The sequence below is a fragment of the Tenrec ecaudatus genome, chromosome 1, assembly GCF_050624435.1.
Source record: "Tenrec ecaudatus isolate mTenEca1 chromosome 1, mTenEca1.hap1, whole genome shotgun sequence".
Lineage (NCBI taxonomy): Eukaryota > Metazoa > Chordata > Mammalia > Afrosoricida > Tenrecidae > Tenrec > Tenrec ecaudatus.
The window spans coordinates 61,385,562-61,400,211 of record NC_134530.1 but is presented as its reverse complement, the minus strand read 5'-3'; positions in this window follow the sequence as shown (position 1 = coordinate 61,400,211).

Here is a 14,650-nt window from a genome sequence, read left to right as displayed (position 1 = left end):
GCCGCTTGTTCAATGTCAAGCCTTTAAGACCCCATATTTACCCCTTTTATGACACCATTCAGATGGCAATAGGAGTCCTTCTACTCCACTGTAAGCTTGTTACCTAATTATGTCTTCAGACCCAAACCCAAACTAAGCTCACTGCTATCGAGTCGATGCTAACTCATAGCAACCCTATAGAACAGGGCAGAACTGCCCCTGTGAGTTTCCGAGCCTGTAACTCTTTATGGAATTGGAGAGCCTTGTCTTTCTCTAAGGAGCAGCTGTTGGTTTCAAACTGCTGGCCTTGCAATTAGCAGCCCAATGTGTGGCATAACCACAATACCACATCTTCAAAAAAAAAAGACCCTATATCTAAACAAAATCACCGGTTCAGAGGCGATGTGTTTTTGTGTGTGTGGGAGAAAGCACACAATTCAATCTGTGATAGCTGTTTCATTGCGAAGACCTCCCCTGCCCCCGAAAGGTGGCCCAGCACACCACTGCTGGGCGCTGGCGTGGCCCAGTTCACCGTTACATGGCTGCCACGGTTCTCTTCTTGACGCAGAAGGACTGATTGCTGTCCATTGCTTACCGAGTGCCATCAAAGGCCTTGGACAGCAGCCAAGGCCTGCCGTCACCTGACCTCCTCCACTCCAGCTCATCCCCCAAAAGCCCCTCCCAGCCCACTGTACCAGCCTGCCTTCCCCTGTAATGGGGCTCTCTGCACCTGCAGTGCCTCCCTCCGCCCCAGGGACAGCGTGTGGCTGAATTCCACGCCACGTCTCTGCCGCCTCCCGGGGGGACAAGTGCACTTTTCTCCATTAGGGCTGGGAATGCATTGCAGTTATTGGTTTACATCACTCTCCCAGGCCGGCTGGCGGTCAGCTGCTCAAAGGCAAGAGCAGGGCCGGTCTTCTTTGCTGAGAGCCGGGTACATAGTAGGCGCTCGATTAGTGTGGGTTGAGTGGAATTCCCTCACAACGCGTGGGTTGAATTGATTTGGAAATGACACAGCATCCAGGGAATCGATTTCTGCCTTCCCCAAGGGCATGTGATGATACAGTTTTGCCCTCATGGGCTGCTCTTTGCTCAGAAAACTGAAACCCTGCTTCTGGCTAGCCCTGAGCTTGCAGACTGTGTGGGTGGGTGGAGGGAACTTGGCTTTTCTCAGGAAAGGCGTCCCATCGAGTCATGGAGATGAAAAGGGCCGGGTGGGGGGTGGGGGGCACTGTATTATTGTATTGCTTTCCAGAGGCTAAAAGTAACCTCCCATCCCTCCTGGCTGACAAATAGGGGGAATAAATTACCCGGGCACTAAAAGTTGCATTAGGCAAATAAACATTTCGACAAGAATTATATGTGACATTCAAGAGAAAGCAAATAAACCCTAAGTTATGGGGACCTGTCAAAGCTCTAGGAGAATTAAGTAACTAAAAATCGTTAGTAGCTTCTGAGACAGGCTCTTAAACCTTTCCTGGCTCTTACGCCCACTGCGGGGGCCCAGAGACACTGTGTGTCCCTCTGTCGTGTGTCTCCAGGGAAAGTCTCGGGTCCCTGGGACCACAGAGCTGGAGGAAACCCAGAATGCCTTGAACACTCTCCCATGGAGCCCTAGGGATCTGCAGGGGGTCCTAGGGGCCTCTCCAAGCCCCACTGGAACCGCTCCTCCTTGAGCTGGGTTATATGACTTTGGGGAGTCCAGGATGGCTGCCTGTGTCAAAGAGCTCAGCTACTGAGAAATTTGCACGGTCATGTTCAGTCCATTGGTCATTGACCCAAGACATACCTAGAGAATTTTTCTTTACACTATTCTGGCATATGAGTGCTTAATCTTTTCTTGAATGCTTCTAGTGTCAGGGAACTCATTCCACCATTTTCCAACAGACCCAGTTTTCTCTCTCTTTCCTTCCACGATGAGGCCCTTTCCCCACAAACAGAGTGGTACAAATAGTTAATGTGGCAGGTTCAAGTCCACCCAGAGGAGCCTTGGGAGAAACATCTAGATATCTGCTTCTGAAAATCAGCCATGGAGACCCCCATGGAGAACCTGTCTAACCAGACCTGCATGAGGTCAAGGACAGTTACTCGTTCTTTGCCCAACATTCTCAACTTGGGACTATGGTGCTAGAAGGGTGAGTTCAAATCCAAGTTTGGCCACTTACTATTTAACTCTGGTCAGTGACTTAACCCCTCTGGGTCTTACTTCTCTCGGTCAAATGGAGACATTCATTTCCTCTTGCTGCTCTAGCCCCTGGCTGCTAACTCAGTGGGCCAAAGCAAGTTTGTGATCTTTCAGTTCTGAAGGTCAGAAGTCCAAAGTGAGACTTTCAGTGCTGAAATTACAGGTGGGAGAGGTGCTTCATTCCTTTTCCAGCACCCACAGGTCACCTACTTCCTCTGCTAGTGGCTCCCTCCTCCATTTTCAAAGGGCATCACTCTGGGCTCTGATCCCATGAGCACATCTCTTATCCGACCCTGACCTTCCTGCCTCCTTCTCATAAGGACTCTTGTGATCACCCTGGATGCACTTGGATAATGTTCCACCTAAAACATACCTGCAAGGTCCTTTGGGCTCTAAAAGGTAACATGATCTCTAGTTACTATGGACTAGGGGATGGGCATCTTTGGGAGTTCATGTTTCGATCTACTACATGAGCAGACCTACCTCAGTGAGCAGATGTGAGGGCTAAGTGAGGACACACATGTCCAGTGATTAGCTCATAGCCAGAGACAAGGGTACCTCAGTAAGGGAACCCAAATGTCCATCCTGGGTGTAGCTCCTGGATGAACTGTGTCTCCTCCACACGCTGCCGCGGCTCAAGGACAGACCAGAGCCTGGATCCTGGAGGTCAGATGATGGAGGCCTTGTAGGACTCACTAAGGAGTTTCGTGTTGACCTGAGGCAGTAGAAGGCCCTTGGGGTTGTTTAGAGGACACAATGCAGTTTGCTGTCTAGAAAGAGCATTCTGGCCACACTGTGGTTTTCAGGGGACAAAGCAAGTGATGAGGGAGCAGCATGGGGCCCTAACAGTGACACCGGAGGCCTGGACCAGGGATGTGAAGGGGTGATGGGTGCAGTGGCTGGCTTCGAGAGATACAAAGGTGGTGCTCCGGAAGGGCTTGATGGTTGATTGGATGAATGGGCTAAGTGAAGGGCCGGCAAGGATCCAGAGTGACTCCAAGGTCTGGCTTTGGGGGCTGTGGGTGCCATCTACTGCAGACAGGGACAAAGAGGAAGAGGGGCTTTGAGGAGACAGGAAATGACGAGCTCCATTTGGGACCTGTTGAGTTGGAAGTGCCATGGACATCTGACCACACACCCCGCGAGGCAGTTGGATATATGGATCTTGGTACAGAACCTTGGACTGGGCAGCAAGTTCTTAGTGGAAAGGCAAAAGGCCTGGGTGGGGCAGACGAGGGAAGAATGGGAAGGACAGGGGTGGCGAATGGAACTCGGGGGAAGCACAGTGCTCATGGGATTAAAGAAGAGCTCCTGTGACCGAGTAGCTGCTGCCAGAGCTGGGGAAGGGCCCCAGAATTCAGATGCCCACATTAATGCCCATGCAGCTGGACTAGCCAGCCACGGGCACAGGACCCCTCAGAGGTGACCGTGATCATCCTTCCCATTGGGGGGACCCTTTCCTGAGTCATCAGCAGCATCGCATTGCCTTGTTGAATCCCCATGAGCACCCTGCCCCAGGGGAGCTTTCTCATTCACCTTGAACAGGTGAATGCGGAGGCTCAATGCGACCACCAGCCAGAGGAGATGCAGCTAGCAGGGGATCCGCAGCAGAGGCGTGAACCCACATCTCTTACTGATGGTCAGGGAGCCAGACGCTGCATACTGGGAGATTACAGCCTGCAAATCATCTGCCGATGCTGAGACCCGGCTCCACTCACATATCCCTTAGGAATCCAGGCAGCTAGGGCACCTCTGGGGCATGGGTGCTTTCTGAGTCAGGACCGTGCACTTCAGATTCAAGGCCCTTTCCAAGGTCACAGGAAAGGAAGTCCCCGTGCCTCTTGAACGTAGACCCACCCATCCAGGAGCTGATCCTGAGAACCGGCCTGGCAAACTCAGGGTGGCATCTCAAGGCAGTGGTCCTAGCTAGGATTGAACTCCAGGGTTAGACTTCAATGATTATTTGCATTAATAAGGGACCAGGAACTGCCCTGACTCTCTGTGACCAGGGAAAGGAGCCCTGGTGGCATGGCGGTTAAGCACTCGGCTGCTAACTGAAGGATCAGAGGTTGGGGCCCACTACTGCAGAGAAAGATGAGGTCCTCTGCTCCCGCACAGCTGTACAGCCCTGGAGAGCCTGGGCTGCAGTTCTACCCTGTCGCAGAGGGTCAGTGGTTGCTGCAGTCCACTCAAGAGCAGTGGGCCTGACGAAAGAGGAGAGCGGACCTGGCGCACGAGAGCCCAGTCTAGGCTGCCGGAGCCCCTCTGCTGACCTGGGAGGTGATGGAGGATAGAGCAGCAAGGAGCAGGACTGACCCACCCTGACTCCCTTAGGTATCTCCTGGTCCTAGAAAGAAATACCACGAGTGGATGTCTTCAGCAAACCGAAATTTATTCTCTTCCAATAAGGAGGCTAGGAGTCCGTCCAACTTTGGGGTGCAGACTTGGGGAGAAGGCTCTCTGTGGGCTCTGGACGAAGGTGGGGCTTGGTCTCTCTTTAGAGCATCTCTTCCTGAGCGATCTTTATGTGGTGTGGCATCTCTCTTTCTGCATCTCTGCTTGCCATGTCTCCACCTTTTATATCTCAGAAGAGACTGGCTCAAGACATACCCTCCCTGATAATGCCACAGTGACATAAAAAAGCTGTGTTAATCTGGGTAGACTAGAGAAACAAGTCCAGAGACACTCATGTGTGTGTAAGAATGAGCTTTATATCCAAGAGTAATTGTATATTGAAGAAACATCCTAGCCCCATCCAGAACAAGTCCACAAGTCTGATATTAGCCCATATGTCAGGTACCATCTATAAATTGCTCTTCAGCCTCACGCAACACATGCCATGACGCCAAATACAGGAAGATCACAGGTCAGTGGGTGGAAAGTCTTGTGGATCCAGTGGCAGTGGAAGCATCTCAGCACTGGCAGGGGCCTCCACGTGGCTCCTCCAGCTCCAGGACTCTGGCTGAATCAGCATAGCTTCATGTGGCTTGTCAACAGGAATGTCTCATGGGGAGACGAAGCAGAGAGTGTGTCCCGCTTCTTGGGAGGAAGACAGGAGTTCCCAGAATCCTCAGGAAAAGGCCATGTCCACACAGAGACTTCATTGACTGTGACCTGATTGACAGGCTAGACTCCACCCCTTGCTCGAGTTAATAGTAGATTATGTAACTGCCACAAAAACCATCCACCAATGGGATTGTAGCCACCAGCATGGGGATTCGGATTTTTAACACGGGTTTTTGGGGAATCCAGCTCACCCCATCACACTGACCGTTCCGTGCCTTTGCTGGATCCATCCTCACTCCTGGGAGGCAATGGAGGCGGGACTGAGGTGCTGTTCTCTCTAGCATGGTAAGGGGTCAGGGCCAAACAAGAACCCAAGTTCACTGCCACGGAGTCGATTCCAAATTATAGAGACCTTACAGGGCAAGGAAGAACTGCCCCTGTGGGTTTCTGAGACGGTACACTTCACGGGAGTAGAAAGCCTTGTTTTTCTCCTGAGGATCAGCCGGTGGTTTCCAATGGGCGGACCTGCAGTTTTGAGCCCGGGGCAAGACCACTAGGCCACCAGCAGCAGGCAGTCATTTTCCTGAGTACCAAGGTCAGCTCTGCTGGACAAACCCCTCCCCCTCCCGGCCTGGGCGGGGCTCGCTCACCTCTCCGAAGGCAGAAGCAGGGTGCCTTCCTCTCCCAGGGAGCCAGTGGCTGTGGAGAGGGTGTGCTTTACCAGGGCCGTCATGCACGTCACCCCAGGTCCGTCTGTGTAGAGCGTGTCTGTTCTAGGTGTGTCGTGCACATGAGCTCACTGGATCCTCCCAGCAGCCTTTGCAAAGCAGATAGGGTGACAGGCCGGCCAGATGGAGACCCCGAGGCCCAGCCAGGTAGAGGGACAACTGTACCTCCCTTGACCTGTCAGCCAAGGAGTCAGGCAGGGACCCAGGGCCGCGTGTCTGGAGAGCTAGCATCAGCGCCCCCAACTGGGGACCCCTACTCATGACCTGACACGCCAAGACCATGCAACAAATACGGACCGCCTTCTCTTCTGCCCCTGCGTTCCCTCGGGAGAGAATTCCCTTCTCCGGTGTCACAGGCTTTGTGTATGGACTCCCGCAGGTCCACCAAAGAGGCCCTGCCCCCCTGCCCTCACCACCACCTCCATCAGCACCAGGGACAGAGCCCCTCGCCAGGGGCTCACCAGGCCTCAAGAGCATCTTTGTCAGCTCCCTCCAAGGCTGGGGATCTAAATTTAGACCCTGTGCTCTGCTAACTCTGTGAATAATGCTAATTAGCATAACAATGCTTCCTGCAATTACGTTGGGGGGTGTGTGTTAAGGACTTGGTACTGGGTCCAAAGAGGAAATTACACGGGAGGCCTCCCTCGCTGCTGGCTCCAGGTGCCTGCTTGGCGTGGCTCCTGTCCTGCATGGTTGGAAATGCTTGTTTGGGGCGGAAGGAGGGTCTGTCTCTAACCCTATTGTGATGCGTTATTGGTGCATGTGTTAAAGAGCAGTTCTGAGCCCTGCTTGAGAGCAAATTCGATTTTAGAAGCACACTGTCACCTGCTCTGAAAGGTGTGAAAACATTATGAACCACACTGTCCTGGGAACCACCTCACGGCACTCCCTCCCGAAGTAAACACCTAAGTCGGGGATGTGAAGTTATATTCCAAATGTCAAGTTACTGGTTTCAGAGTGGGCAATTTCTTGGCTTGACCTAGCGAGGCCAGCTTTCCTGCCTGCGAGCCAGGGTAACCATTTTGTCCGGACTCCAGTGGCCAGGGTGGGAGAAATCATTGGGCCTAGGGTGGGGTGGGGCTTGGAGATGCTCACCTCACTCGCTCTGGCAGCCGTCCAGAAGGTCACAGGAGGCTCTTGTGGGCTTCTCCTGCACCTTCGCGACTGCTTTGCCTCACACACCGCCTCTCTGAGCAGTACGGAGCCCAGAGGAACGCTCTCCTCCGGTGCTCTGCTCACAGCACCTCTGTCCATACATCCACAAAGGCTACTTTAAAAACAAAAAAGAATCTTCTTGTGAAGTAGGCGTAGGGTAGACTTTTCAGATCATCAACTCTGCCTACAACAGTTCAAACCGCCCATCATCCCTCCCTGTAGATTATCCTCCCCCAGCCCCACACCTTCCCCATCGGGTTTCTCTTCTTTGGACCTAAGTCAGTGCTGGTGGGCCTTCTAGTCCACAGCATCATCTTCCCACCCTGGTTGTCTGTCCCTCCCTTGGGACCTCCAAAATCTGTTCCCATTGGTCTGCAAGTCCTGTCCGGGTGTCTGTCCTTAGTGGAGTGGTCTCATAGAATAGCTGTCCTTTTGTGATTGGCTACCTTCACTCAGCATAGTGTTCTCCGGGTTCATCCGTGTCATTTTAAAATTTATTTTATTTTTATAACAGCTCTATAACTGTCTCCCGGAGCTTATAAATCGCTATTGTAATTGAAGAACGGACTCACCATGTGCTCATTTTATGAACATATATTGAACATAAACTCTGGGACATGAACGAGGAAGGAATTCAATCTGAGCCCAGACTCACGAGAAGGCCTAGTCTACCTGGGAAGGAGATGGGATGGGAACAGAGTCCAGTATGCGAGAGTTTAGGATGGAAGCATGTGTGCAGAACCCACGAGGCTGGGGAAGCCTTCCCCCAGGTGGTGGAAGATGATCCAGGCCGTGACGGATGTGTAGGAGTTGGTCCAGGCAGGTCCTCTGTCTTTGGAGCGTGAGACACTGGTATCTGAATGTAGATGCAGGAGGATGTCAACATTTGTACTGGCTAAGAGCCTGTCCTGGTGCTGGCCTGTGCGCCTGGGACATGCCATTTGAGGAGATGAGTTCTCTTTCCTTGCTCAGTGAGTCACTGAAGGACATGGAGATATGAGGGGTCGAAATCTGAGTGTGGACTCTTTCTTTTTTAAAAAAAAATCTATACATGTAGTATGTTTTTTTTTTAAATTAATAAATCTTTTTATTGGGGCTCATACAACTCTTATCACAATCTGTACATACATCAATTGAGCAAAGCACCCTTATACATTCGTTGCACTCATCATTCTCAAAATTCATCTTCCACTTGGGTTCCTGGAATCAGCTCGGTTTCCCTTTTTTCCCCTCCCCCTCCCTCCCCGCTTCCCCCTTCCCCCTGGTCCCTTGATAGTTTATAAATAATTATTATATCTTATCTTACACTCCCCAGCGTCTCCCCTCACCCGCCTCCCCATTGCCCATCTCCCAGAGAGGAGGTTACACATAGATCTCCAAGATCGGTTCTCCCTTTCTACCCACCTTCCATCCTGGTGTCGCCACTCCTACCGCGGGTGTTGAGGGGTTCGTCTGTCCTAGATTCCCTGTGTTTCCAGATCCCTACTGCACCGCTGTACATCCTCTGGTATAACCAGATCCGCAAGGTAGAATTGGGGTCATGATAATTGGGAGGGGAGGAAGTGTTCAGGAACCAGAGGAAGGTTTTGAGTTTCATTGTTGCTACACTAAACCCTGAGTGACTCATCTCCTCTACACTACCCCTCTGGAAAGGATGTCCAGCTGTCTACAGATGGGCATTGGGTCCCCATCATGCACTCCCCCTCATTCACGGTGATGTGATTCTTGCCACCACCCCGCCTTTGTTGTTGGAGACCTGGTCTCCTCTGCCCTTCACGGTCACCTATGTTGGTGAGCTGCTTCCGTGTGGGCTTTGTTGCTTCTGGGCTAGATGGCCGCTTGTTTGCTTTCAAGCCTTTAAGTCCCCAGACGCTATATCTCTCAGTAGCCGGGCACCATCAGCCTTCTTCACCACACTTGCTTATGCACACTTTTATCTTCAGCGATTATCTGAGGAAGGTGATCACACAATGATGGTTTTATGGACTCTTTCTAAAGAACCCCTTGCACACATCTTTCCCTTTGCCCTGGAGGCCTCATGGCCCAGTGGGTTAAGCATTGGGCAGGCAACTGAAAGGCCAGTGGTTTGAACTCACTGGCTGCTGCACGGGCAGAAGAGGCCTACTTTTGCAAACATGCATGACCTTGGTAATCCTATGGAGCAGTTCTAGTCTGTCCTACAGGTTCTCCATGGGCCAGAAGCATCTGAGTGGTGGTGGGTTTGGTCTGGGTTTGGTTTATCTCTTTGCCGAGGAGTGCCTGGGTGGTGTAAATGATTAAACATTCAACACTTGAACCACAAGTGCGTCGGAAGAGATGCCTGGTGCGTTCACAACTTTGAGGCCCGCCCCCCCTGTGGAGCACAGTCTTCTTCTGACACCGTGAGTTGGAATTTACTCAACAACATAAGAAACATTCCTCTGCCCCTCCAGGGGCCACACAAGTCCTCCTACATGCCCCCACCCACCCCAGCAGTTCCCAGAGTCTCCTCTTGCCTCTCGGTGGCCTGGGGCCCATCCATGCCAGGTATCAAATGCTCTTTCTGAGGCCCTGCTGAGTGTGCCCTGGACACAAACCTTCTATGAGGAGACATCGCTCTGGGCTCCTTTCAGCAAAGGAAACAAACAGAGGCTTTGCATTATTGCTGCATCCCCTCAGGCTCCAGGGCGAGTTAGCGGGAGGGCTGGGCGCCTGTCACCTGTCCACTCTTTCCACAGCCCCTCAGCACCTCCCATCGCCTGGGGACAAAGCCTGTCCATGGAGACAGCAAGTCACCCAGTCAGTTCAGTGACTTTAATTTCTGGTACGTGAGGCCACGTGGCCTGACCGGTGGTCTGCTGACTGGATGGCCTCGGCCATATCTTTCAAGACGACGGTTAGTATTGTGAGAGAAGTTCTAGGTCACAGATAGCTAGATAAGGCCACGCTCACCATTTCCACACGTTTTACAAGGACGATTCCGTGACGTTATTCACATGCACTCAGTGGTTGGACCGCTGCCACTGGCCCTTTCCAAATGCCCTCATGCACCCTTCACTGAGACCCGGTGCCCTTGGCATGATGACGCCTATTTAAGTCAGACGTTGCAGGTAAGTGAGGTCATCCAATCTGTACTCTTTGCATCTGCATTTATTTCACTCCGCCCGTTGTCGGGCTTCATCCATATCGTAACGTTTCATCTGAGAACTTCATTTCTCTTGAGGCCTGAGTGAAATTCCACACTATGGACTGAATTGTGGCCCCCCACCACCCAGAAAAAGAAAACAACGTGTTGGAATCCCAACCCCTTTCCCTGAGGGTGTGGTCCAGTTCCGAGTGGGCTCTTTGTTAGGGGTGTTATCAGATCATACCCTAGTAAGGTGGGTTCTCAAGACGGTGATGTGTTAGTTACCAAAAGAACGGATCACACACACACACACACACACACACACAGCCGTGTGCGTGTCCTCTGCAAGCAGAAGGACCAAGGAAAGAGTCAACGTGGCCGAGACCATGGGTTGGACATGCAGCCTGCAGAACCGCGAGAAAACACAGGTCTATTCTTTGATGCCGCCCACTGGTGATATTTCTGTTACAGCAGCCCCAGATAACTGAGACATATGGAGAAGCCACGTTGTGTTTGTCCGTCCATCTGTTGACAGACACGTGGGTGCTTGCCAGCCTCTGCCTCTGGTGAATAATACTGCAATGAACACGGATGTGCAACTATTTGTTGGAGCCTCTGCTTTCGGGGTTTTCGTTTTATTTAGTGAGATTTTTCAGTTCCAGGAATTGACCCACTTTGGACGTGCTAGTTAGGAGGAGAGGTCATTCCCCGGAGAAGAACCCCATGCTTGGTAAAGTAGATGGGTGGTGAAAAAGAGGAGGACGTCCAGGAGATGGGCTGACCCCAGGCTCCAGCAAAGGGCTCCCACGTAGGAAGATGGTGTGGATGGCGCAGGACCGGAGAGGGCCCCTTTCTGTTCAACATGGGCTCACTGTGAGCTGGAACCCGCTTGGGGGCACCCAACAACAACAAGCAACATGGCAATGCTCTTTGAGGTATGACTTTTCGAGGACTAAGCTGGATCTTACCCTTGCTCTGTTACACGGTCGCCTGGCTCACGACCCGACTCATGCCGGGGGTCTGACACACATTCTCTCCCTTGGCCTGACATGAAGATAACCGGACATTGTCCATGAAGATGGGGTGCTTGGTCAGGCCTCTCCCTAGAGAGAAAGCCAGGGCTGGTGCCCATCAAAGCTTGCTGGGCAGAGGGTTGGTGCTGGGCACTCACGAGGTCCGGACCCCTGTGTGCACACACCTGCTCAGCCGTGGCATGAAGAGTGTGCTGGTCCCAGGGATGGATGTGTCTCCACAGGTCTCCACCCTGCTTGCCCTCTAGCCCCGTTCTGCATGCAGGACCCGTTGAGTAAACAGCTCCGCCTGGCTACCTGGCAGGGCTGGGGTGGTAGATAGAAGGCTGGGGGAGGGAAGGAGGGAGGAAGGAGGGGAGCCATTTGTCTGGGGTACCAGGAGGGGAGGGGAGTGGGCCACTTAAGGCTGTGATGGATGGTGATTTGACGCTGCCATCTGTTGGGTCTGGCAGGCGGCTCCGCACAGCGCTGCACACCTGGCGGGGTGTCCCGGTAGAGCTGAGCCTGTCTGAGCAGGGCCTGTGGGTCAGGTACCCAACACCCTGGGACAGGAAGGTGGGCAGAGGGCAGCTCTTCGGGGTGCCCTGAGCCCTGGTGGACAAAGGGCGGAGCCTTCTCTGGGAATAGGTCTGTCAGGCCTGTCTCGATCTCCCCTGTTTCTCTAAGGCAGTGGGTCTCCACCTTCCTCAGGCCGCAACCCTTTCATACAGTTCCTCATGTGGTGGTGACCCCCAACCATAACATTATTTTCATTGCTACTTCATCACTGTCATTTTGCTACTGCTATGAATCAGGCGACCCCTGTGAAAGGGTCATTAGACCCCTAAAGGGGTCGCCCCCCCACAGGCTGAGAACCACTCTTCTTATGCATCAGCCCTGGGGCTAGGTGTCTGTGCGGAGACGCTGGGGCCAGGGCTGGGATTTCTGGACCTTCAGAACTTAGCCTCACCCACTTGGTGTGGCATTATGATGAGCCCTAGACACAGCATCTGGCACACACGGGCAGCCCCTGGAGCTGGGGCCATGACAGGCTGTCCCGGGCCCTGGGGCAATCTCTAGACCCTCGTCTGTGCAGTGCCCACACTCTGGGATCCTCCATGTCAGAGTAACAAGGACCCGCGGAGGCCACCCGCCCAAATCACCTGGTTTACAGATGGGAAGGCGGAGGCCACCCGCCCAAATCACCTGGTTTACAGATGGGAAGGCGGAGGCCCGTGAAGGGAAGGACTTGAATGACATGGAGCGCTTCATCTTGCCCCGTGTTTATGCCCTAGGACCGCCAGACCGGAGCACCAACGATGGGGCGCCTGCACACGGAGGCACTGGGGGTCTCGAAGTCCTGGAGGCTGGATGCTGAGAGCCAGGGGTCGGCTTGGTGGGCTCTGCAGGAGACTCTGAGCTCCCTGTGGCCGTGGGGTGGGTTGATGTGTAGATGGTTCTTTCTGGTCGTTGCCTGTCTCTTCACTGTGCTGTTCCCCACTCTGTCTTTGTCTCCCCTCCTCTTCAACAAGGACACCGGCCCTATTGGACTAGGGCCTCCCCTCCTCCACCTATGACCGTTGGTTAACGGATCGCACCTCCAAAGACCCTAGTTCCAAACGAGGTCACCTTCCTGGCTATCTGGGGGTCAGAAATTCAGTCTATCTTCTGGGGACACAATTGAATCCAGCATGGGGTCTCCCCTTTCCTTCTCTGCCCAGAGGGGTTCTCTCTTCAAGACCTGGTTCTGGACTTGTCAGCAGGCCCAGGGATCTGCTCTTCCTGGCCCACACCACCTACTCTCAGCTATGTCCACCCCCACCTCTCTTTGTCCACATGACCGAGTCCCGACCCTGTGAATCCTGGGGCTCTTCACCCAGGAACAACGGCAGCAGTGGGGAGCCTCGCCTGGGGGCCCATGGCAGCTGCTGCTCCAGGCTGGCCAGTCCACCAGTGGATCCCAGGTCAGTTCTCGGCCTCCACTGGAAGTTGATGTTGGGTTTGGGCTAAGGGAAAATTGAGAGTGTGACCTTTTCACACACCTGAATCTGTGGCTGCAAAGCCACACCTCAGCCAGGTGAGCACAACCTGGAGGCAAGAAAGTCAGTTTATGCCACAGCAGATCCGATTTGGCGGAAACGAAGCCACTAGGGGAGATGTGGCATGTCACCACCGGAAGGGGGAAGAGTAAGCACAACCCCACGATCTAAAGGGAACTCAGACTGGGTGGGGGGGGACTGATCTAGTTGCAGACTTGGAGGGCTCCTTGCAAGACGTGACCATGAACCTGGGCATTTGGACTTGCAGGGGTTGCTGGATCGTCTTCCCCCATCCAGTAGGATCTATGGGAATGAGGCAGCAGGGGAGAGGGAAACACTAAATCCGGATCAGGGTCCTGATGACAAACAGAGGGCCTTACCTGGGAGGAGATCTTGCGGATGGGGCCCTGTGTGAAGGCATGTGAGGCTTCAGGCTCCTTAGTGGCAGGGCAGCATCCTGAGACTGGTGACAGCAAAGGCAGCACCAGCACTGAACCCCCGGGGGCAGCTATGCTAACCCAGCTGAGAGCCCAGCAGAGGGGACTTCCAGAGATGAACTGCGCCCTTCAGGTAGGGCTTCCTCCTTCTCCTCCCCAGATGGTTCCTGGACTTGCCAGCAGGCCCTGCCTCACACTGGCTTAGATGGTCAGCCCAAGGACACTCCACAGGGAGGAGGTGGTCCACACACACCCTCCCTCTCCACCCTCCTTCAGAGCTTCTCCCACCGGCTAAACTCAACCGGGGCCAGACGTCACCTGTGTCGGCTTCTCAGGACAGGTCACAGGGAGGAAGGGCAGAGAGGATCCTACAGGGGTACACTGAAGGATGCCCAGGCGACCCAGGGAGGTGCCCCTGCACGACGCTAGAGCCTTGAAGACCCCAACTGTCTCCAGATAGATGATGAGTTATGCTTCTCTGCCTCTGTCTGCGCCCCCTCCCCGCCCCCGTCATATTCCAGGCACTACTACTTCCATTTTGCAGGTGAAGACATGCACTTCGGAGCGGTTAAGTGACTTGTCCAAGGTCGCACAGCTGCTTGCTCAGCCAGGTCCCGGACTGACTCCCAAGACAGCGCAAGCTTTCCCCCCCGCACCATCATCACCCCACATCATCACCCCACGGGAGACCTGGCTCCTGCCAGGTAAGTAGGACTGCCTGGTGGGGAATTGGTTCAGCAGGGGGCGTCAGCTGCTGGGGGGAAGGTGGAAATGCCAAGCTCCTTTCTAGATGTGACAGCTGTTCTCTGTTTGCCAGGCAGCTGTGGGCTGCAGCGTTCCTTGAGCTGGAGGAAGACTGGCTCCTTGGAAGGAAAAAAAAAAAAATGAAGAAGCAGGAGCATAATTGGGCTCCTCTTAATTGATTTGCAAATGTACTGGAGAATTGTGGCAATTCCTTTAAATTTTACTCTCATTCAAATTTTGGAGGTAAACATAATGAAAATG